Source organism: Phyllobates terribilis, unplaced genomic scaffold (genome assembly GCF_046119375.1).
Source record: "Phyllobates terribilis strain yellow unplaced genomic scaffold, ASM4611937v1 Scaffold_5__5_contigs__length_657084704, whole genome shotgun sequence".
NCBI classification, from domain to species: Eukaryota; Metazoa; Chordata; class Amphibia; order Anura; family Dendrobatidae; genus Phyllobates; species Phyllobates terribilis.
In genome coordinates this window covers 634488636-634513048 of record NW_027362765.1, presented here as the reverse complement: position 1 = coordinate 634513048, position 24413 = coordinate 634488636, and positions in this window count along the sequence as shown.

Here is a 24413-nt window from a genome sequence, read left to right as displayed (position 1 = left end):
TAGCACCCACATCTACCATGGCCTTCCATAACAGAATAGCCCTGGATATGTTACTTGCAGAAAAAGGAGGGGTATGCAAAATGATAGGTGAGCATTGTTGTACTTATATCCCAGACAATACCGGCCCCACAGGGAAAGTTACTAAGGCTCTCAAAATCTATGAACAAACAGTTCCCCCTAGAACAAAAGTGTTGTACCAGAGAGATTACCAGAAGTAAATGAGTTTGTAAAGTTAATATCCATATTTCTGTGTTAGGGGTGGCCCTCAATTACCCAGTCACTAGATCTTTTAGGGTCTCCATCCCTATCCTGTAAGTCTTCATATGAGTTGGATTTAGGAACGTCGGTGGGTCCATCCAAAAGGGACGGGGAGCCCGTCACATCGTAGGGTTCCAGAATAGCCTTAACATAGGGTCAATTCTTCTCCCTCTCTGATTTTTAGCATATGGATATTAAAAGCAAATAATTGATTTTAGGGGGGTCTGTTAAGGTAAAATATATATATTATAGAAAATCAATTAGTTTCTTTTAATAGATTACCTAATCAGTGTGAATTAATATAGGGATGATGGAATAATCTATGTGTATGTACATATGTATGCAAATGTGTATATGCACATGGATTATGTTAATAGTTAATGAATATATAACTAACAGTTTCTATTCTTATTGTAGAAATGATTTCCTGGGAATGACGTATGCATGTGCATGGCTGATAACAGAGAGATTCATGTTAAGTTGGCAAAGATGGTGCTGAGAGACAAACTCACTTCCTCCCATCGGAATTCCTAAGGCGTTAATAAGGTCAAAAGATACATGGATGAACAAATTGCAGTGTGCCGAGTTGTTAGAAAAAGCAAGGAATTTTACTAATCCTACCTAGAAGGAGAATACCATTTAACCCCATGTCTACGTAATAAAGTATGCCATTTGCATGGTTCAGTCTCTGAGTGAAGTTTTTCAACCAGATTAGCAGATTTGGTTAACCCCTTAATAACATTTGACGTACTAATACGCGTCTGTGCCCTGGGACTTAAGAGCCAGACCCGTATTAGTACGTCATGGCGATCGCGCGCGCACACAGGCTGTGCGGGCGCGATCGCCGCCGGGTGTCAGCTGATTGTCACAGCTGACACCTGGTACTATGTGCAGGGAGCGGTCCTGCACCGCTCCCAGCACATTAACCCCTGCGATGCTGCGATCGAAGTCGATCGCGGCATTGCGGGGGCAAGGGGAGGTGATCGCCGATACTCACCTCCTCTTCCGGCTTCCAGCGCAGACTGCAGCGGCTTCCCGGGTGTTGCCATGACGACCCGATGTCGTCATGACAACATCCGGGTCACCAGAGAGCAGGAAGATTGCTTGGACATGCGCAGTGCATCTCCAAGCAATCTTAACACTGTGCACTTCTGACAGCCTGCATGGCATAGGGATGGTGCTCCATTCCTATGCCATGCAGGCGATCAGAAAAAAAAAAGTGAAAGTCCCAGAGTGGGACAAAGTAATAAGGTGTACAAACTGTCTGAAAGTGGAAAAAAAAAAAAAATGTGCAAAAATATTATAAAAAAATAAAAAAAATAATACACCAAAAATAAAAATATAATGTACCCATCAATAAATATTATTATAAAAAAAATTAAAAAAAAACAATAAAAGTACACATATTTGGTATCGCCGCGTCCGGAACAGCCTGACCTATAAAACTGTCCCACTAGTTAACCCCTTCAGTGAACACGGTAAAAAAAAAAAAAAAAAAAGGCAGCAAAAAACAATGCTTTATCACCATACCGCCAAACAAAAAGTGGAATAACACGCGATCAAAAAGACGCATATAAATAAAAATGATACCGCTGAAAACGTCATCTCGTCCCACAAAAAACAAGCTGCCATACAGCTCCATCAGCTGAAAAATAAAAAAGTTTCAGCTCTCAGAATAAAGCGATGCTAAAAAATATTTTTTTCTATAAAATAGCTTTTATTGTGTATAAGCGCCAAAACATAGAAAAATTATACAAATGTGGTACCGCTGTAAACGTACTGACCCGAAGAATAAAGCTACCTCATCAATTTTACCACACGCGGAACAGAATAAAAAAAAAAAAAAAAAACAATTTCTGAATTGTTGGTTTTTGTTTATTCTGCCTCCCAAAAATCGGAATAGAAAGCGATCAAAAAATGTCACGTGCCTGAAAATGGCACCAATAACAACGTCAAGTCATCCCGCGAAAAACGAGCCGTCACTTGACTGTCTGCCAAAATCTGGAAAAATTATAGCTCTCAAAATATGGCGATGCAAAAACTAGATTTTACAAAAAATGCGTCTTTTAGTGTGTGACAGCTGTCAGTCATAAAAACCCCATATGATTCTGGCATTGCTGTAATCACACCGACCCAAAGAATAAAGTCGTCTAATCACTTATACCGCACAAGGAACGGCGTCAAAAATAAACTCTTGGGTTAGGATTGGGCTAGGGTTAGGGCTGGGTTTGGGGCTAGGGTTGTGCTGGGGCTAGGGTTGTGCTGGGGCTAGGGTTGTGCTAGGGCTAGGGTTGTGCTAGGGCTAGGGTTGTGCTAGGGCTAGGGCTGGGGTTGGGATTTTTTTCAAAAGTAAGAAAAAAAGATGACGATATGGTGACTAGTGTTGAGAGCAAGTGCTCGCTACTTGAGTTTGCATCGGGTGCTCTGGTATGCATTGAGTATCGTGGGTATTTGAGTGACATGCTCGAGTCTCTGCCCCATATGCTTCGCGGCCAAAAAACTTTACGGGGATTGCCTGCCATGCACGAGCGATCCCCGCATGTTTTTTTTTGGGTGCCTAATAACCGTGAAACATGCGGAGCAGGGACTCGAGCATGTCACTCAAGCACACGCTGTACATGGTGCATACCTGAGTACCCGATGCAAACTCAAGTAGCGAGCACTTGCGCTCAAGAATAATGACAACTTATTCAATATGATGACCTAATGTAAACAAATTCTGTGCCGTACCTCTGGGTTCAAAATGTTCACTATACACCTTAATAAAATCCTTGAGGGGTATAGTTTCCAAAATAGGGACACTTGTGGGGGAGCTCCACTGTTTAGGCACATCACGGGCTCTCCAAACGCGACATGGTGTCCGCTAACAAATTGAATGGAAAATCGGCTCAAATTGTTAGCGGACGCCATGTTGCGTTTGGAGAGCCCCTGTGTGCCCAAACATTGGAGCTCCCCCACAAGTGACCCCATTTTGGAAACTAGACCCCCCAAGGCACCTATCTAGATGCATAGTAAGCACTTGGAACCCCCAGGTGCTTCACAAATTGATTCGTAAAAATGAAAAAGTGAAAAAAAAAACACTTTTTCATTTTTATGAATCAATTTGTGAAGCACCTGGGGTTCCAAGTGCTCACTATGCATCTAGAAAGGTGCCTTGGGGGGTCTAGTTTCCAAAATGGGGTCACTTGTGGGGGAGCTCCAATGTTTGGGCACACAGGGACTCTCTAAATGCAACATGGTATCCGCTAACAAATTGAATGGAAAATCGGCTCAAATTGTTAGCGGACACCACATTGCGTTTGGAGAGCCCCTCTGTGCCCAAACTTTGGAGCTCCCCCACAAGTGACCCCATTTTGGAAACTAGACCCCCCAAGGCACCTATCTAGATGCATAGTGAGCACTTGGAACCCCAGGTGCTTCACAAATTGATTCATAAAAATGAAAAAGTGTTTTTTTTTTCACTTTTTCATTATTACGAATCAATTTGTGAAGCACCTGGGGGTTCCAAGTGCTCACTATGCATCTAGAAAGGTGCCTTGGGGGGTCTAGTTTCCAAAATGGGGTCACTTGTGGGGGAGCTCCAAAGTTTGGGCACAGAGGGGCTCTCCAAACGCAATGTGGTGTCCGCTAACAATTTGAGCCAATTTTCCATTCAATTTGTTAGTGGATACCATGTTGCATTTAGAGAGTCCCTGTGTGCCCAAACATTGGAGCTCCCGCACAAGTGACCCCATTTTGGAAACTAGACCCCCCAAGGCACCTATCTAGATGCATAGTGAGCACTTGGAACCCCTAGGTGCTTCACAAATTGATTCGTAAAAATGAAAAAGTGTTTTTTTTTTCACTTTTTCATTTTTACGAATCAATTTGTGAAGCACCTGGGGGTTCCAAGTGCTCACTATGCATCTAGAAAGGTGCCTTGGGGGGTCTAGTTTCCAAAATGGGGTCACTTGTGGGGGAGCTCCAAAGTTTGGGCACAGAGGGGCTCTCCAAACGCAATGTGGTGTCCGCTAACAATTTGAGCCGATTTTCCATTCAATTTGTTAGCGGATACCATGTTGCATTTAGAGAGTCCCTGTGTGCCCAAACATTGGAGCTCCCCCACAAGTGACCCCATTTTGGAAACTAGACCCCCCAAGGCACCTATCTAGATGCATAGTGAGCACTTGGAACCCCTAGGTGCTTCACAAATTGATTCGTAAAAATGAAAAAGTGTTTTTTTTTTCACTTTTTCATTTTTACGAATCAATTTGTGAAGCACCTGGGGGTTCCAAGTGCTCACTATGCATCTAGAAAGGTGCCTTGGGGGGTCTAGTTTCCAAAATGGGGTCACTTGTGGGGGAGCTCCAAAGTTTGGGCACAGAGGGGCTCTCCAAACGCAATGTGGTGTCCGCTAACAATTTGAGCCGATTTTCCATTCAATTTGTTAGCGGATACCATGTTGCATTTAGAGAGTCCCTGTGTGCCCAAACATTGGAGCTCCCGCACAAGTGACCCCATTTTGGAAACTAGACCCCCCAAGGCACCTATCTAGATGCATAGTGAGCACTTGGAACCCCTAGGTGCTTCACAAATTGATTCGTAAAAATGAAAAAGTGTTTTTCTTTTCACTTTTTCATTTTTACGAATCAATTTGTGAAGCACCTGGGGGTTCCAAGTGCTCACTATGCATCTAGAAAGGTGCCTTGGGGGGTCTAGTTTCCAAAATGGGGTCACTTGTGGGGGAGCTCCAATGTTTGGGCACACAGGGGCTCTCCAAACAGAACATGGTGTCCGCTAATTATTCAAGCAAATTTTACAATCAAAAAGTCAAATGGCGCTCCTTCCCTTCCGAGCCCTGCCGTGCGCCCAAACAGTGTTTCTTCCCCAAATATTGGGTATCTGCGTGCCCAGGGGAAATTGCACAACAAATTTTGGGGTCCATTTTTTCTTGTTACCCCTGTGAAAATAAAAAAAATTGGGTCTAAAGTAACATTTTTGTGAAAAAAGTTAAATGTTCATTTTTTTCTTCCACATTCAAAAAATTCCTGTGAAGCACCTGAAGGGTTAATAAAGTTCTTGAATGTGGTTTTGAGCACCTTGAGGGGTGCAGTTTTTAGAATGGTGTCACTTTTGGGTATTTTCTGTCATAAAGACCTCTCAAAGTGACTTCAAATGTAATGTGGTCCCTAAAAAAATGGTTTTATAAATTTTGTTGGAAAAATGAGAAATGGCTGGTCAACTTTTAACCCTTATAGCTCCCTAACAAAAAAAAATTTTGGTTCCAAAATTGTGCTGATGTAAAGTAGACATGTGGGAAATGTTATTTATTAACTCTTTTGTGTGACATATCGCTCTGATTTCAGGGCTTAAAAATTAAAATTTTGAAAATCGCAAAATTTTCAAAATTTTCGCCAAATTTCCGTTTTTTTCACAAATAAACGCAAGTGATATCGAAGAAATTTTTCCACAATCATGAAGTACAATATGTCACGAAAAAACAATCTCAGAGTCAGGGGGATCCGTTGAAGCGTTCCAGAGTAATTACCTCATAAAGTGACAGTGGTCAGAATTGTAAAAATTGGCCCGGTCATTAACGTGCAAACCACCCGCGGGGCTTAAGGGGTTAATTAGCTTCTATTCATGCACTCGGACATCTTTAATTTGGAGGAGAGCAGTTACCTGGTGTATCTTAAATTGTTGAAACCTCCACAGTACCATAAAGATCCCATCTAATATGCGCAATGGCTTGTGCTATGGACTGAGCTGCGAATGGCAAGTGTGAGTCACCTGCTCCAGTTTTAGCTTGAGGCTTATAATGTGAGACCTAATAGACTCTACCCAACATCAGGCTTATAATGCTGGTCCTAATGGAGTGTGCTTTACTCCAATATTCTCTGGTTGGTCAACTTACACATGCACGTACACAATACGTATACGCCAAAATACAAACATGTCCACAATGTACAGTATATATGTATATATAATATTATAATATATTATATACAGTATACAGTGCCCACTCCCTGCTACTTTCTCGCTTCATACCTATATAAATTATAGGAAGGTATGTCACAATGAGGGCAAGAGCACAAAGTAGCAGTACAACAATGAACCCGATATACCTGTATGAACTTTCTTTCAACCTCTTATCAGGCACGTTACCTTAGTGACATACAATCTGGCACTTCTTATCAGGGATCAAAGTGTGCCATCATTGATTCTAAAGGCCAAAACAAATATTCAACCCTAATACGTTAAGCAATTGAACTTAGTATTTTGAGGAAGAAATTCGACAATCATCCTTGTAAGCTTCGCTGTAGTGAGCATAGTTTTACCTGCAGTAACTGGGTACCTCTCAAGCTGTGTCACTTAGCTTCATGTCAGTTCAGACAGTTGCTTAGGAACAAGACTGTGCATTATCAATTAAAAAAAGAACTAAAAATACACATTGGCTTTAATCTTTCCAATCATTTTTTTCTATATTTATCATTGACATTTATAGATGACAAAGAAGGATAATAGCATTAGTGGCGTAACTAGAGTCTGATGGGCCCAGGTGCAAAATCTGGACCTGGACCCCCACTTGCATGTTGGTCAGATATATGGCCTCTTATAGAGTTCTAGATCCTATAAAGATATACGTGTTTGCCACCCATGTAATGATATCCTGTCCCCATCCTGTAATAATGTCCATCATGAAAGGCACCTTCCTGTAATAATGTCCTTCATCCTCGGCCCCTTTCTGTAATCATGTCCCCCATGCTGGGCCCCTTCCAGCTATAATGTCTTCTATCCTGGGCCTTTTCCTGGTATAATGTCGTCCATCCTGGACTCCTTCAAGTAATAATGTCCCTCATCCTGGGCCCCTTCCACTAATAATGTCCCCCATCCTGGGCCTCTAACTGTAATAATTTCTGCCATCCTAGGCCCCTTCCTGATATAATGTCCTCCATCCTGGCACCTTCCTATAATAATAGCTCCCATCCTGGGCCCTTTCAGTAATAACGTCCTCCGTTTTGCTGATCTTCTCCAACACATTTAAAAAAAAAGGAAACATCCTCTTCTATAGCCGGCCCAGAAGCCAGGAGCTGACTTTTGGCGTTCCCCACATGGTCGGTGCATGACAGCACTGATTGGCCTGTGGCATGTATTGCAGTGCAAGATCTCTGCTCCGCAATACATTTTAGGTGAATGTGTGTCTAAGGACACACATCCAGTTGAAATAGGCACTTGAGTCAGTGGGCCCTCCTCCCACTTGGGCCCTGTCCAACCATGATTGTTATGCCCCTAAATAGTGTTAATGTGAATACAATCATTCCTGTCAGGCAGAAGCATAACCATAGTGGGTGCAGGAGTTGCAGTCTCACCTAGTGACCATCACTCTAAGGACTCGCTCACACTTGCTTATAAATCGGACCAATGTTATTTAATGAGGCAGTGCAGATCTGCGTATTTTTTCTCAGCTGTGTTTGGCATGAGAAAAAAAATCGCATCATGCTGCAATTTCACTTCTAAGTCAGACAGTGCTGCTTGAAAAAAACTGGCATGCCATATTGTTACACGCACTCCGCTAGGTTCAGATAGGGGTGAGACAAGTTACATGAATTCTTTGGAATCCTGGGGGAACCGTTATTCTGGCCGACCATAGACCATGTGCTGCAGCTTCTCTCAGGCACACAAGGGTATTGACCCTCAGGCACAGACACGTAGGTTGTTTCACTTGCTTACCAGACACACTTGACAAGAGTCCTCATAAACAGTAGAACAGTAGCATTTAATAAGAAGCCCCACAGCCAGTGCAAGTTAAGTCTTATGAGCAACAGGCTCCAGTGACAAACAGTACAGTTTCCTTAGCAGCACAGAAGTTCACAGTCTTCCCAGTAGTACAGGACAGCACAGTTCTAATGCAAAGGCACACTAATGAACACAGCAGTCTTTACAGCACAGTGAAATGGAGGAGGGGGGAGGGTTTGCTGAGGGAGATTATCCCTGTGACACCATTTCTTACAGTCCTTATCTTTCTGCTTGACAATACTCTGCACTGCTAGTTCAGGAACTCTACCTGACCTGTGCTTAGTTTCACTCCAGACTTGAATCTTTTTAACTTGCAGGGGTGCTTCTGTCAGATGCAGAACACACACACCACCTTTCTCTTCGGCTCCAGCCAGACAGTAAACTACTTCCACACAATCCCCCTGGGGCTCTGCTAAAACATTCCCCTTCTCCTGTGACTGTGTTAAACCCTCTAGTTGTTGGATGTTTCTGGAGCACAACACTTCCTGTCTCATGTGCTTGTGTTAATGCTAATAGTTGCTGAATGCTTTTAAAACAACAGCATTACTTCTGTATGTCACACTTTGCAACAGCACTACTTCTGCATGTCACACTCTTCCCTCCTTTCTGAATGTCGTCCTCGACATTCATATTAATTGGTCAATCTAACCAATTCTGAGACAGTGGTGAAAGTTGGCCTGTGTTTTTATACCTAAGAACTTTTTGGAATAAAGCTTTGAAGCATATTGCTTTGGTGCCGGATTTCTTCATATTTCTATTGGACTCTTTGGGATTTCACCCAGGCACAAAGGGACAGGTGAGCAGGAAAAAAAACCTTTTTTACTTATGAAAGTTGGATAGCTTTATATATAAATCGGCATTGACATATTGGTATAACGTTCATAAACATTGATAACAACCTATTCTTACGACCTTTTTCTTGTAGGACGCCTGTAAGAAATAAACAATTAACACAATTAAAACAAACAATCAGCATCTCTTTAGCTGGACCTTTTCGTATGTCTTCAACCAGCTCTCTATCTATGCATTAAAAGTTCTTTGTTTCTACAAAATCTTTTAAGAAAAATCAAAGCATGAAAACAAGTTTTTCCAGTAAGCAACATCTTCCATACTGCCTCTCGGTGGTGAAAACCACTCAAGTGGGCTTACCTGGTCCACAGGCAGAGATAACTGTTTCCAGTCGAAAGTCCTTGGCACTTGACTCGGTTCACTAAGTGTCTCATATGTCAGCATCACGGGCCTCCTCACTTCTCGAGTCAACATCCTTCTGGTGGGTTGTTCCTCAGAGACCACGGGTTCTTTGGTAACAGGAGTTTCTTCCGCCGCACTTATTTCCCATGCTTCATTAGATGCTCTTGGAGCTGCCTCTGTAAGTTCATGCACTTCTCCTGAGTCACCTGTTTCCACACGGTCTGGTAATTCCACTCCTCCTGAGTGTCGATTGGTCTCTTCAAGGACCGGTGTTCGATCATCAGATCTGAATTGGACTTCATCTGTACTCCTTGGTACGAACTCTGGAGCCTCAGGACTTAGTTCACTCTCCTGAGGATGGTACATCCCTCTACTTGCTGGTCCGAGAAATACAACGGTGTGTTCTTCTCCATCGGAACTTTCAAGGTCACTATCCACTTCCGGAGCTTCAGTCTGTGGTGGTCCCTTAGTCAATCTCAGACGATGTCAGTCTACTTCTGGGAAGTCATGTTGTGGTGGGAGATAATCACAGGGCAGTAGTAAATTCCGATGGTCTATTCTGTTTTATATGTCTCCCGTTTCCAATCGGATTTTATACACTGGGCTGTCATCAGCTTTCCTCCTTACGACCACATACACCTCATCTTCACAGTACCAGCAAAGTTTTCCTGGACCGCCTTTCTCACGTACGTTCTTGAATAGCACCTGGCTTCCCGGTGTCAATTCTGCTCCATAACATTTTTGATCATAGCACTCCTTACTTTTGCTCTGTCCTTGCGTAACAACTACTTTGGACGCTATGTTGTATGCCTCTGCCATCCGTTCCTTCCATTTCCAAACGTACCCCGGATACGTTCTGTAAGTCTCTGACACCGGAGTATTGAACATGATGTTGATTGGCAGTCTTGGTGATCGTCCACAGTTATAGGCATGTACCACTTTTGATAGAGAACTCTTCCAGTATTTCTTCTCGTCAGCTGTTAAAGTGCGCAACATCGCCAATAATGTCCAGTTAAAACGTTTCACTTGTTCATTACCCTCTGGGTGAATGGGCGTTGTGTGGGATCTCTGAATTCTACTGTACTTCCCTAGCTTGGCAAAGAGCTGGTTCAAAAATTATCTTCCTCGGTCGTGGTGTAACCTCGTAGGGAACCCAAACCTCAAATCAAAATCATTGAAGATCTTCTCTGCTGCTGTTCGACCCGATTTATTGGTGGTGGCATATGCTTGAGCAAATCGAGTGAAAAGGTCCATCACCACCAAGATGTATTCGTAACCATCCTTGCACATCTCGAGATGTAGTAAGTCTATTGAGACCATCTCAAATGGATACGTAGTTTGGATGTTGCCCATAGGTGCCCGGGTTGATGTGTTGGGACGTTTATCTTTCAGACACCCACACTACCTGGTCACGTACCTCTCAATATCTCTCTGCATGTACAGCCAGAAGAAACGTTCACGTATCAAATTTGCTGTCCTTTTCACTCCCAGGTGTCCCATATTTTCATGGAGTTCTTTGAAGACCAACCTACGGAATACTTTGGGTAGTACCAACTGCCGGTTTTGTCCTCCTTTACGATATAGGATACCGTCTTCACTGAGGTAGAGCTTTGTCCATTCTTTAATTAAAACAGATGCTGCTGGTGACTCATTGTCTCTCTCCTGTTTACTTGGAAATCGATTTTGGTCCACAAAAAGTAGTATTCTACCAATTATCTGATCTTCCCGTTGTGCTCTACGGATTTTCCCTTTTGGTAGTTGTTGAATAGACTGGGGGTGATCTTGTTCTATTGCTTTTATGGTGGTTTCCACCGTCAACGGACACCACAATGGTGTGTCTTCCTCCTGATAAGCTTGTACTGCTTGGGCAGTGCTCTCAATTGCTTCCAGACTGACTTCCTCCGAGCATTCTTGCATGAACTCCTCAGGCTCTAGTGACATTCTTGACAATCCGTCAGCATCCACATTGCATTTCACTGGCCTGTACTTGATGCTGAAATTGAAGTCAGCTAGTTCAGCGACCCATCTCTGACCCGTCGCATTCAATTTGGCTGTAGTAAGGACATAGGTCAAATGGTTGTTGTCAATGTACACCTAAAATTCTTTGCTGTAGTAGAGATAATCTCTAAATTGTTCACAGATAGTCCATTTCAGTGCCAGGAACTCCAATTTTCCGGAATGTAGATGGTAATTCTTCTTGGCATCTGTCAATGTTCTAGAACCGTAACCGATAACTCTTAATTTTCCATCTTGATGCTGATACAGGGCAGCTCCTAGTCCAACTTGAGAAGCGTCACAATGAAGAACAAATGGTAAATTGAAATCAGGATATCCCAAGATGGGTGGTTTTACCAGGTAGTCTACTAGTTCTTCCAATACCTCCTTCTGGTCTACTGGGCAGATGATGGGCTGTTGGGACGAAACGGCGTTGTTTTTTTAAGCCCGGTCCTACTCGCGTTCTTCTTTTTCTCCATGGGTGTTGTTGTCTCTGTCATTTCCCCCCCAAGAGGAGGTTTAGTGGGGCAGCAATCCTGGAGAAGTTCCGTAAGTAAGTACGATAGTAGGAGAGGAATCCTAATATCTGCCTCAACTCCCCGATGGTAGAGGGACGCTTGTCTTTTAAGGCCAGTACCAGAGCGATTTCTGCTGGGTTCATCGTATATCCTTCTTTGGACATAATTTTCCCTAGAAATCAGACTTGTCTTTTGAACAGTTCACACTTCTTTGGGGTCAGCTTAACTCCGTGTTGTTGATACCGTTGTAATACGGTCCTCACGTGTTTAACATACTCCCGGAAGGTTTTGCTGTGTACCACATTGTCATCCAAGTACGGCTGGCAGATATCATCCCTCAATCCTTCTAAGCATGTCTCCATGCTCCTCTGCAATTCTGCTGGAGCTGAACTGAGCTCAAACGGTATGCGGATCCACTCATATAATCCCCACGGTGTGATGAATGCTGTCAAACGTCTACTGGACTCTTCGACAAACCCTTGGTGGTATGCTTTACCCTGATCGAGGACAGAGAACCAGGTGCTTCCTATCTAGCATATCTTGGATCTTTGGTATCGGGTGTCGATCAGGCACTGACTTTCGATTTAGTTCCTGGTAATCACAACAGAGTCTCAGTGTACCGTCCTTCTTCCTAACATAGACAATAGGAGAGGAATAAGACGACTTCGACTTTTGAACCCAAGCTCTGTTGATGAGATCTTGTAAATATTCTTTCACTTCTCGGTTTAATGGTTTTGGCACAGACATGTAACTTCTGGTTACTGGGGTCGTGTCTTTCAAATTGATTTTCAACTGCAACAATGGGATACAGCCTATCAGAGTCATCTTTGGAGAACACATGACACTCTTCTCTCAGCATCTGTTTTGCTACCGCTAGATCTTCAGCACACAAGTGTTCCAGGGGTACTGGGGGATCCCAGAACTCCGAGGTGGGTCGTTCAATTTCTTCCCCTGGGCAACCCCTGTTCCTTAGTGGGGAGGCTGAATTCACTGTAGACTCCTGGGCAGATCTCACACTGGCTGGATACACTGTTTTAATGGTTTCGATGTGACCTAACACAGTCTTTGGATCCAGTCTAATTTCATGTTTCATAGTATTCATCACCGGTACTGTCACTTGAACAAACCCACCAGTAGGAATCGTAGGCACAGTCTCACCTTAAACTAGGACTTCCAGAAGTTCTGAGGAGTCTTTTGGCACAAACAGTCTTTTCTGGACCTTTCTTCCCGGTTCTACCTGAACTCCACATCTCACCCCACCATTTGGTTTGCAGAGATGATGGCTGGGCGCCAGCCTACCTTGACTTCTTTTAGGTCCATTGTATTCTGTGCTTTCCTTACTCTCTGAATCACATTTTCTGCCACAGCGTTGGGTATGGCAAGTGATGTGACAATTGCATCCACCACCAGCATCCCTGACTTGTGTTTTGTGATGACCTCACTGATTACATTATAACCCAGGATAGGATCCTTTGCCACGTTCTGATCACTGGTCATGAGAAAAGGTAGCAAAATCTCAATGGTGTTGCTGTTCTTCATGGCCCTCATTTGGAAAGTCACTTCCACCCAGCTTATGAAAGGGATTTCGGTCTGGTTGACAGCTTTGCGATGGAGTTCCACTGGTCCTAAGAGTTCTTTTAGCGACCAAAGGGAGGTATGTGGCAGGTAGCGCCTTCTCCATTTTTCATTTAAAAGGCTCACTTGGGCTCCTGTGTCCCACAGTGCTTTTACCAGGAATCCATCTAGCTGGCACTGTATAAAGCATCTCTCACCGATTAGGTTGATGAGGCTATCTTTACAGACTGAGGAATCCTCCTCCAAGGAGCACATCGTTTGACCTCCGCACTGGGGATTAAGTAACTGATGGCCCTGTCTCTCTTGCAGCTGTTGAAGACGGGAACGCACTTGGGGATAGTACTGACGCAGCCGTTAAACCTCATCGCCGTTCTGGGGTTTGGTGAGATTTGGATTTGCTTCTGGGGCCTCCTGCGTGTCGCAGTTACCAGTCGCCCTGCACTGGCAACCTCCTGTCTTTTAACCCAAACGACCGTGACCATTGGCATTCCTTGGCATAATGTCCTTCCTCACCACATCTTAGACAGTGGATACACACCGTACTCTGATTTGATGAACGGCACGCTTCAGAAGCCGGGTATCTTTTGTTTTGGAACCCACTCCTGGGTCTGAGGGATAAAAGTTCTGGCCTGGAACGAATCAACTTTTTCACCTCAATCAACTCGGCTCGCAGATCTCCTATTACTTCCTCCCAGTCAGCGCTGGCGGTTCTCTCTTTTGTTTGTGATTTAAGGTTCCCTCTCGGAGGTGGCACTGGAAGGTCATCATGATGATCTTCGGACTTTCCACTGGGGGTCTCTAACTTCGGCTGACTCATTTTGGTGATTTTAGGAGCAGAGCCTTTCTTTAACTTCTGTTCGCTCTCTGACTCCAAACTAGCTGCCTCATTCATTTTTTCAATTAGGACTATGTCCAGAATGCCAGGATCTTCTAGGTACTGTTTCAGCTGCAGCTTGATGTCTTTGCTGATTAACCTCGTTCCCAATGATCTCAAGAACTTCTTCTGGGCTAGTCCAGCATCAAACTTCTCTTCCGCTTCTACATCTCTGGATGCAAACAACAGTCTATCCTTCAGTTCAATTGCTCTGAACAAGAAATTTTGGGGTGATTCATTAATTTTCGGTGAGAGGTTAATGAGTCGGTGGAACAATTCTGAAGTACTCTCTTCTTTATAGTGCCCTTTTAAAATCATCTTCAGCTGTTGCAAGGTCAATTGACTCTTCATTTCTAGCATACTACGGAGGTCCAGTCCTGCGCTGATTGCTTTCACCACCCCCTCAATGATCTCATCTGGCAGGTAGCCTTTCTGTAAGCCTGCATCGATCTGGTGCAACAAGTTCATATAAGACAGTCTCTCTTTCTGTTCACACTCTCCAATCTGTCCCAGGATCTTGAATCCTTTCTTTATGGTGATTTGTGATTTTGTATTAGAGAGGGCTGTCTCCCTGATTTGTCTAACCCGAGCAGGTTATAGGTCCTGTCTGAGTCTGTCACCAGTTCAGACGTTTTGGTCGATTCCTGCAGGGCTGTTGTTAGGTCTTTGAATTGTTCTTTCAATTCCTGTAGTTCAATCTCTGGACGGAGATTCCCGGTTTTGGTAATTGGTGCCGCCTCTCCATCCTCCAACTTCAACCTGGTTAGAAACTGAGTTAGTTCCTGCAGGAACATCCCCATGACGTCTTCAGCTTCTTTCTCCCCCAGCTCATCCATTTTTGTATTAATGGCAGCTAACAGTTGCCTGCGGTTGTGTGCTTTAGAAATCTGTCCTTCTGACATCTTTATATGTTCTGCTATTGTTCTCAATTCTTCACAGGTTAACTGAGTAAGCAGCTCACTAATTCTGTCCATTTGTATTTTCACATCCACTGCTTCTAGTGAGTTTTCTTTAGTGCTGGTCCCCTTTAACTGGTGTAGCAGAGTTGAGTTGAGGTGCTGTGCTGCTTTGTTTTTCCAGACACTTTTCCTCTTCTCCCTCTACATGCTAATTCCCGCTCAGGACTCCCCGTACGGGCCACCAATGTTACACGCACACCGCTAGGTTCAGATAGGGGCGAGACAGGTTACATGAATTCTTTGGAATCCTGGGGGAACCATTACTCAGGGCGACAATAGACCATGTGCTGCAGCTTCTCTCAGGCACACAGGGGTATTGACCCTCAGGCACAGACACGTAGGTTGTTTCACTTGCTTACCAGGCACACTTGACAAGAGTCCTCATAAATGGTAGAACAGTAGCATTTAATAAGAAGCCCCACAGCCAGTGCAAGTTAAGTCTTATGAGCAACAGGCTCCAGTGACAAACAATATGGTTTCCTTAGCAGCACAGCAGTTCACAGTCATCCCAATAGTACAGGACAGCACAGTTCTAATGCAAAGGCACATTAATGAACACAGCAGTCTTTACAGCACAGTGAGATGGAGGAGGGGGGAGGGTTTGCTGAGTGAGATGATCCCGGTAACACCATTTCTTACAGTCCTTATTTTTCTGCTTGACAATACTCTGCACTGCTAGTTCAGGAACTCTGCCTGACCTGTGCTTAGCTTCACTACTGACTTGAATCCTTTTCACTTGCAGGGGCGCTTCTGTCTGATGCAGAACACACACACCACCTTTCTCTTCGGCTCCAGCCAGACAGTAAACAACTTCCCCACAATTCCCCTGTGGCTCTGCTAAAACACTCACCTTCTCCTGTGACTGTGTTAACCCCTCTAGTTGCTGGATGTTTCTGGAGCACAACGCTTCCTGTCTCATGTGCTTGTGTTAATGCTAATAGTTGCTGAATGCTTTAACCCCTTTACAACTCAAGGTGGTTTGTACGTTAATGACCAGGCCAATTTTTACAATTCTGACCGCTGTTACTTTATGAGGTAATTACTCTGGAACGCTTCAACGGATCCCCCTGATTCTGAGACTGTTTTTTTGTGACATATTCTACTTCATGATTGTGGTAAAATTTCTTCGATATCACTTGCGTTTATTTGTGAAAACAAATGGAAATTTGGCAAAAATTTTGAACATTTTGCAATTTTCAAAATTTTAATTTTTGTGCCCTTAAATCAGAGAGATTTGTCGCACAAAAAAGTTAATAAATAACATTTCCCACATGTCTACTTTACATCAGAACAATTTTGGAGCTAAATTTTTTTTTTATTAGGGAGCTATAAGGTTAAAAGTTGACCAGCGATTTCTAATTTTTCCAACAAAATTTACAAAACCATTTTTTTAGGGACCACATCACATTTGAAGTCACTTTGAGGGGTCTTTATGACAGAAAATACCCAAAAGTGACACCATTCTAAAATCTTCAACCCTCAAGGTGCTCAAAACCACATTTGAGAACTTTATTAACCCTTCAGGTGCTTCACAGGAATTTTTGGAATGTGGAAGAAAAAAATGAACATTTAACTTTTTTCACAAAAATGTTAATTTAGACCCAATTTTTTTTATTTTTGCAGGGGTAACAGGTAAAAATGGACCCCAAAATTTGTTGTGCAATTTCCCTTGAGCACGCAGATACCCCATATGTGGGGAAAAAACACTGTTTGGGCACACGGCAGGGTTCGGAAGGGAAGGAGCGCCATTTGACTTTTTGAATGTAAAATTTGCTTAAATAATTAGCGGATGCCATGTTGCGTTTGGGGAGCCCCTGATGTGCCTAAACAGTGGAAACCCCCCACAAGTGACACCATTTTGGAAACTAGACCCCTCAGGGAGCTTATCTAGATGTGTGGTGAGCACCTTGAACCCCCAGGTGCTTCACAGAAGTTTGTAACGTACAGCCGTGAATATCAGTGTCTGAGCAAAGGGTCTGAATACTTATGACCATGTGATATTTCAGTTTTTCTTTTTTAATAAATTTGCAAAAATTTCTACATTTCTGTTTTATTTCAGTCAAGATGGTTTGCAGAGTTTACTTTAATGAGTAAAAAAATGAACTTTTTAGAATTTACCAAATGGCTGCAATGAAACAAAGAGTGAAAAATGTAAAAGGGTCTGAATACTTTCCGTACCCACTGTATACCCATAATTGTCATCGATTCTGCACCCTTGAGCCACGGGTATTTTATTCAATTCATCCGCGGTTTACATCTACAGGTAGGGGCAATGCACTCAGAATGAATTGACTGTTATGTGCAATTTTGTTTCCCCCAATTGGCCACATACAGAAATATTGTCTGAAACAGTAATTCTGGCAAACATCTTGCATTAATGTGCCCCATCCTGGTCCCCATCTTGTAGTAATGTCCCCCATCCTGGTCATCTTCTTGTAGTAACGCCCCCCATCCTGGTCCCCAATTTGTAGTAATGCCCGATCCTGGTCCTTATTTTGGAGTAATGTCCCCATTCAGGTCCCCATGTTGTAGTTATGTCCCCATGTTATAGTTATTCCCCCATATTGTAGTTATGTCCCCATCCAGGTCCCCATATTGTAAATATGTCCCCACACAGGTCCCCATATTGTAGTTATGTCTCCCATCCAGGTCGCCATATTGTAGTTATGACCCCATATTGTAGGTATGTCCCCATCCAGGTCCCCATATTCTAGATATGTCCCCATCCAGGTCCCCATATTGTATATATTTTCCCTTCCAGGTCCCCATATTGTAGGTATGTCCCCATCCAGGTCCCCATATTGTATATATGTCCCCCATCCAGGACCCCATATTGTATTTAAGTTCCCATCCAGGTCCCGAAATTGTATTTACAGTACAGACCAAAAGTTTGGACACACCTTCTCATTTAAAGATTTTTCCGTATTTTCATGACTATGAAAATTGTACATTCACACTGAAGGCATCAAAACTATGAATTAACACATGTGGAATTATATACTTAACAAAAAAGTGTGAAACAACTGAAAATATGTCTTATATTCTAGGTACTTCAAAGTAGCCACCTTTTGCTTTGATGACTGCTTTGCAAACTCTTGGCATTCTCTTGATGAGCTTCAAGAGGTATTCACCGGAAATGGTCTTCCAACAATCTTGAAGAAGTTCCCAGATATGCTTAGCACTTGTTGGCCCTTTTGCCTTCACTCTGCGGTCCAGCTCACCCCAAACCATCTCGATTGGGTTCAGGTCTTGTGACCTGAAAATACAGAAAAATCTTTAAATGAGAAGGTGTGTCCAAACTTTTGGTCTGTACTGTATGTCCCCATTCAGGTTCCTATATTGTACTTATGTCCCCACACTGTAGTTATGTCCCCATCCAGTTCCCCATATTGTAGATATGTCCCCATCCAGGTCCCCATATTGTAGATATGTCCCCATTTAGGTCCCCATATTGTAGTTATGTCCCCATTCAGGTCCCCATATTGTAATTATGTCCCCACACTGTAGATATGTCCCCATCCAGGTGCCCATATTGTAGATATGTCCACATCCAGGTCCTCATATTGTAGATATGTCCCCCATCCAGGTCCCCATATTGTATTTATGTCCCCATCCAGGTCCCCATATTGTAGATATATCCCCCATCCAGGTCCCCATATTGTAATCTTGAAACTTATCTTAGGTGTTTTGTGTCTGAGAATCAGGAGGATTGGGTTACTTACTTAACTCCAGCTGAATGCACGGTGAAAAATGTTGGTTGCTTCAGTATCTGGTATACTGAAAGGGTTACTGTTCTGAGGAGAGGATGTGGGTACTAGCATCTGACATCCTTGCAGCCAGGTTGATTTGGTCTTTTCACGCAGCACACCCAGATAAACCGGGTTCTGAGGTTCTGGAGTTCCCTCGTAGTAAGGGGGGTATTGTCACAGGTTTATCGTGACAGAAAGGAGCCAGAAGATCGCAGTGTCTGATTACTCTCACTCCTGCACGCATGAAAAGCTTTTTGCCTTCATATTAAATGGTGCAAGTTTCTTTTAGCCATGCAGGGGTTAATCTGCTCAGTTGTGAGCTCCAGGAAGCTCACCTTCATTTAGGCTCTCTGCTGTCTACACTGTGTGCAGAATTATTAGGCAAATGAGTATTTTGATCACATGATACTTTTTATACATGTTGTCCTACTCCAAGCTGCATAGGCTTGAGAGCCAACTACCAATTAAGTAAATCTGGTGATGTGCATCTCTGCAGAAGTCAGAAGAGAGATTTGACAGCCTCTGAAAAGTCGAAAATTGTGAGATGTCTTGCAGAGGGATGCAGCAGTCTTGAAATTTCCAAATTTTTGAAGTGTGATCACCGAACAATCAAGCGTTTCATGGCAAATAGCCAACGGGGTCGCAAGAAGCTTGTTGGCCAAAAAAGGTGCAACATAACTGCCCATGAATTGAGGAAAATCAAGCGTGAAGCTGCCAAGATGCCATTCGCCACCAGTTTTGCCATATTTGAGAGCTGCAACGTTACTGGAGTATCAAAAAGCACAAGGTGTGCGATACTCAGGGACATGACCAAGGTAAGGAAGGCTGAAAAACTACCACCTTTGAACAAGAAACATAAGATAAAACGTCAAGAATGGGCCAAGAAATATCTTAAGACTGATTTTTCAAAGGTTTTATGGACTGATGAAATGAGAGTGACTCTTGATGGGCCAGATGGATGGGCCAGAGGCTGGATCAGTAAAGAGCTCCATTCCGACTCAGACGCCAGCACGGTGGAGGTGGGGTACTGGTATGGGCTGGTATCAAAGATAAACTTGTGGGACCTTTACTGGTTGAGGATGGAGAGTGAAGCTCAACTCCGAGACCTACTGCCAGTTTCTGGAAGACAACTTCTTCAAGCAGTGGTACAGGAAGAAGTCAGTATCATTCAATAAAAACATGATTTTCATGCAGGACAATGCTCCATCACATGCATCCAACTACTCCACAGTGTGGCTGGCCAGTAAAGGTTTAAAAGAAGAAAAAATAATGACATGGCCCCCTTGTTCACCTGATCTGAACCCCATACAGAACCTGTGGTCCATCATAAAATGTGAGATCTACAGGGAGGGAAAACAGTACACCTCTCGGAACAGTGTCTGGGAGGCTGTGGTGGCTGCTGCACGCAATGTTGATCAAAAACAGATCAAGCAACTGACAGAATCTATGGATGGAAGGCTGTTGAGTGTCATCATAAAGAAAGGTGGCTATATTGATTACTAATTTTTGGGGTTTTTGTTTTTGCATGTCAAAAATGTTTATTTCTAAATTTTGTGCACTGATATTGGTTTACCTGGTGAAAATAAACAAGTGAGATGGGATTATATTTGGTTTTTATTAAGTTGCCTAATAATTCTGCACAGTAATAGTTACCTGCACAAACAGATATCCTCCTAAGATAGCCAAATCTAAAAAAACCCACTTCAACTTCCAAAAATATTAAGCTTGGATATTTATGAGTCTTTTGGGTTGATTGAGAACATAGTTGTTGATCAATAATAAAAATAATCCTCTAAAATACAACTTGCCTAATAATTCTGCACACAGTGTAGTGTTAACCACTCCCCACTCCTATATATACTGGGCTTTGAAAGGCTATCATTTCCAGAGCTAGCTTATGCTGCATGGTTCTAGGAGTGTGGTGGAGAGTGGTTATTTGAGAAGGTGTTTGGTAGATTTCAGCTTAGACTGTTGTTTTGTTCAGTTTGCGTATTAATCCTATCCTCCTATTTTAGTTTGTTTCCCATCCTCCACTTCCCGGTGTTAACCTCTGTTGTTTGTGTGCATATATTTGTATGATGGGTATTTTCCTTTAGCCCTGTTTGTATTACCTTTTTAATCTGGTTTGTGTACTGCTATACACTACTACTCCCCTCTTCCCTGGGGGAAGGGGGGTGGGAACAGACTAAGGGCGGATTGAGGAGCTCAGACAAGGTACATGGCCCCAGCGCCTTCAACTTCAGAAGTAATCCGGGAAACAGGGCCAGCTAGGGCTCCCTTAGCATTAGGGACAGGGTAGGAACCCTCGGCCCCAGGATTCCCGACAACATAGTTGTGACAAGAAGACTGCAGAGAAAAGGAGAGAACAGTAATGCGCACAGGTGAGATTTCCTCTCTAGCATCCGACATCAAAGGCAAAGAGTGACGCTGATGGGAGCCTATTTCACGTCAGAGTGCTGTCTAATTTTTATTTTTTTCCTCGGACAGCACTTTGTCCCACAAAGTAGAATGGATGTACTCACACATCGTTAAAAGCAAGTCTCATTCTGATCCTATATGGATCCTATACGGGCATCAGACTCACTCATTCAAGTCTATGGGGATCTGTGAGAAACGGATGCAGATCGGAGGCTTCACATTTGCTTCCATTTTGCATCAAGGATTTGTTGCTTAGTAATAAACGAGTAAAAACGTGATCTTCCAAAGGTTTTTTAATTTGCTTGGAAGCAAGACACCTCTATACACACAAAAGCAATTAGGTACAACTAGGATGACACCTGAGAAAACATTGGTCTGATTCTCCTGGATTTTAATACTCAAATGGATGTGTGAACGTAGCCTTAGGGCTCATGCAGACAAGCGTTTAAATCGGCCATGTGATTTTTGATCAGATTGCACACAAACAGCTCACTGACCCATGTTATTCAATAAAGCTGTTCAGACAAGTGATTTTTTTTTTGGTTCGACTGTCCATGAGAAAAAGCACTACTTTCTACCGAGTCTCAGATGAGACTCACACATTCAAGTCTATGGGTGCGAGAAAAAAAATCTGATCGCACACGGAACATCCAAGTGGCACTTAATTTTTACGGATAGATTTCTATTATAAACCTAGGAAACTGTATGTGATCATGTAGTTGTATAAAAAACAGATTTGGTGTGTATGGGGGGCTTTAACTATCATCTAAACGGTATGGGCACTTTTAGTCTGACTTACCAGTAGGGAGTGTCAGAACTTAGAGTGCCTAGGGCAGCATGAACACAAAATACGGCCCTGCCGGAAGGCAAGACATTGCTGGGCCTCCCGTTCAGCCACCAGGTAGCACTGACCTGGATACTGGACTGAGGTCCCCTGAATTGATCCGCTCATCTCTAGTCCCGACCAACCCAAATACAGCAGTACAGTCCTGGATTTGGATCTACACCTTGCAGTCTCGGGCGTCTGCCGAGTTTCCCTCACTACTCCCGCCCCCTCTGACATCTCCTGACAGGGCAGAAAGAAAAGATAAAGGGGTGCAGTTAGGGGCATGGTAAAAATTTGAAACATAGTTTGTCCCCCTTTCTGTTCTGTAAAAGTTGGGAGGTCTGCATCACCTAGAATTCTGTGGCCTCGCCTAAAGGAGCTATAGTTGTTAGTGATGCAACAGACCACCGCTAATCTTTTGCCATGATTCTAAAGAAAGTGTCCCAATGAGACTGCTGGGCATATCCTATAATCTATATATATAATCGTCTAATTCTGTCTGTATGTCTGTAATGGAAATCCTGCGTTACTAATTGGTCGCGCCAGCCGCCCGCGACCAATCAGCGACTGGCGCAGTCCGGCCGCAAATTGGCGCGGGATTTGAACCACGCTTCGCTGATTGGTTGCGCCTGGCCGGCCGCAAATAGTCGTGACGTAAGCGGAAGCAAGAGCCGGCTGCAGCCGGGGGTCACGTGCTGCCTGTGCGCGGTCAGCGATAGAGAGAGACAAAGAAAGAAAAAGACAAATTCGTGAGTGCACCCCCATATTATCAGTACACTATAAATACAGCGCTCGGCATAACTGAGTACACCCCCCTGTATTCTCAGTACATTATACATACAGCGCTTAGCGTGAGTACACCCCTCTGTATATGGGGGTTGTGCTCACAGTCCAACACCGTGCAGGACGCTTTGCATTTGCCACAGAACAGCAGGATTGGCAAAGTCGCCACTTGCGCCCTGTGCTCTTCACAGATGAAAGCAGGTTCACACTGAGCACATGTGACAGACGTGACAGAGTCTGGAGACACTGTGGAGAGCGATCTGCTGCACAGCCCTCCATGAGCTCGCCAGAGGTAGCCTAACTGCCATTAGGTACCGAGATGAGATACTCCGACCCCTTGTGAGAGCATATGCTGTTGTGGTTTGCCCTGGGTCCCTCCTAATGCAGGACAATGCCAGACCTCAGGTGGCTGGAGTGTGTCAGCAGTTCCTGGAAGATGAAGGCATTGAAGTTGTGGACTGGCCCGCCAGTTCCCCAGACCTGAATCCGATTGAGCACATCTGGGACATCATGTCTCGCTCCATCCACCAATGTCACATTGCACCACAGACTGTCCAGAAGTTGGCGGATGATTTAGTCCAGGTCCGGGAGGAGATCCCGCAGGAGACCATCCGCAACCTCATCAGGAGCATGCCCAGGTGATGAAGGGAGGTCATAGAGGCACGTGGAGTCCACACACAATACTGAGCCTCATTTTGACTTGTTTTAAGGACATTACATCAAAGTTGGATCAGCCTGTAGTGTGTTTTTCCACTTTAATTTTGGGGGTGACTCCAAATCCAGGCCTCCATTGGTTAATAAATTTGATTTCCATTGATGATTTTTGTGTGATTTTGTGGTCAGCACATTCAACTTTGTACAGAACAAAGTACTCAATGAGGAGATGACGCGCCCAGGGGATGGGGACGAATCGGCGCCCGAGCCTTGTTGTTGCCTGACCTTGGGGGATGTCGCGGTGGTCAGCTCCCAGGCCCATACCCTGGGGTCACTCTTAAAAAAAGGGGGAAAGTTATATGGGATAGGGGAATGTTCGTGACGCCACCCGTGGTGTCTGGTGAGGATCACCAGCGCTGCGACAGTCCTCTGAGGCCGGTGTTCAGGCAGCTTAGTTGGTACGGCTCTCCACATTTGGAGCGGGGCCTCACGGCAGCGTAGGTTTAGGGATGCAGGACAGAGGGGACCCAGCCGGGTCACAGGAAGAATAGGCACACACACAACAGTTCACTTCAGTACCTTTACTGGTGGTGTTTCTGGCACGGTCCAGGGTACTTCAGGGTGAAGGGTGCATGTCAGGACTCTCCCCAGTGAGCGGGTGTGAGGCCTCCTGTTTCTTGCCTTTCCTTGATAAGTTTCTGACCTGCCTGGAGCTAGGCCTAACTTGGTCTCTGTCTTGCACCTGCTGACCTGGTGGTAGGGCCTTCTGTTGGAGTTCACACTCCTTGGTATCTGGGGTCTCCGTGACTCCTGACTAGTGTTGAGCCACCCCCGTAG